The sequence below is a fragment of the Phalaenopsis equestris genome, unplaced genomic scaffold (assembly GCF_001263595.1).
Source record: "Phalaenopsis equestris unplaced genomic scaffold, ASM126359v1 Scaffold220276, whole genome shotgun sequence".
Taxonomy (NCBI): Eukaryota; Viridiplantae; Streptophyta; class Magnoliopsida; order Asparagales; family Orchidaceae; genus Phalaenopsis; species Phalaenopsis equestris.
Window position 1 is genome coordinate 10,110 of NW_018238571.1, and position 1,628 is coordinate 11,737.

Consider the following 1,628-nt stretch of genomic DNA (forward strand, 5'->3'; position numbering starts at 1 on the left):
ATAATCACTAACATTACACATTATTTCAAATAATTTTTCCCAGTCAGGTGGTACTATTATAGGTAGTGAATAATTTTTTCTTTAATAATTCAAATGTTGTTATGCATTCCTCATTAAAATCAAATTTTGTATCTTTTTCTAAAAGTTGGCATAAGGGTTTAGTTATTTTTAAAAAAAATTTTATGTAGCGCTTGTAAAAACCAGCATGTCTTAGAAAACTTTTCACCCCTTTAACATTATTAGGAGGTGGTAATTTTTCTATAACTTGGATTTTTGCAGGATCTACTTCCATCTCTTTTTCAAAAATTTTATGCCCAAGAACAATACCTCCTGCAACCATAAATTGAAATTTCCCCCAATTTAATACTAAATTTGTCTTTTCAACAATCAAAGTCCCAAATACAGAAAAATTATCCACAAACACTTCCATTCCATGCTCTATAAAATTGCTAAAAATTGACATCATGCATCTCTAAAATGTTTCAGGTGCATTGCATAATCCAAAAAGCATTCTACTAAAAGCAAATGTTTCATATGGGCTTGTAAACATTATTTTCTCTTGATCCCCTGGAGCAATTAGAATTTGGTGATATGCAGTATATCCATCTAAAAATCAATAGTATTTGTTCCCAACCAATCTATCCAACATTTGATCTAGAAAGGGCAAAGGAAAGTGATCTTTTTTGGTGGTCATATTTAGTTTTTATTTAGTTTTCTATCTATAGTCAATATAAATTCACCAACCAGTTACTTGTCTTATTGGTATTAATTCATTTTTCTCCTTTTTGTACATCTATTACAGCTCTCTCTATTATGAGAAATGGTCTCCCTAAAATATTGGGAATCTCTTTATCTACCTCCATATCCAATACTATAAAGTCTACAGGGTAAGTTATTGGTCTCACTTTTATTAACACATCTTCTATAACTCCTTTTGGATAAATTATTGATCGATCACCTAACTAAAGAGTTACAGTAGTAGGGGAAATTTCTCCCAAATCTAAATGTTTAAAAATTGATAAAGACATAAGATTGATACTCGCTCCTAAATCACATAAAGCTTTTCCGTAAAACTTGTCTCCAATTGCACAAGGTATAGTAAAACTACCAGGATCTTTTAATTTTTTAGGAAGCTTTTTCTGAATAATAACACTACACTCTTCACTAAGTGCAATGGTCTTATGATTTGTAAACTTCCTTTTCTTGTTTAATACATCCTTCGTAAATTTAATATAACTTGGCATTTGTTCCAAAGCTTCAATGAAAGGAATATTTATCGTTAACTTCTTAAGGATTTCAAAAAATTTTGAAAATTGTTTATCTTTATTCTTCTATTTCAGTCTTTGAGGAAACAGAGGTAATGGTTTTTCTACAGGGCTCTGTGTTTGTTCATTTTCTTGTTGATTATTTTCCATTTCTTCCTTTTTTTTATCAACTTCAGTTTCTCTTTGGATCATTGTTTCAACTTCTTTTCCACTTTGTAATTGAATAGCTTTAATTTTTTCTTTATTTTGATCTTTTGGATTAACTTCCACAGTACTTGGAAGAATTCCAGAAGGTTTATTACTAAGTGCAGTAGCAATATGTCTTAATTGATTTTCAATATTTCTAATAGCAGCCCCTTGATT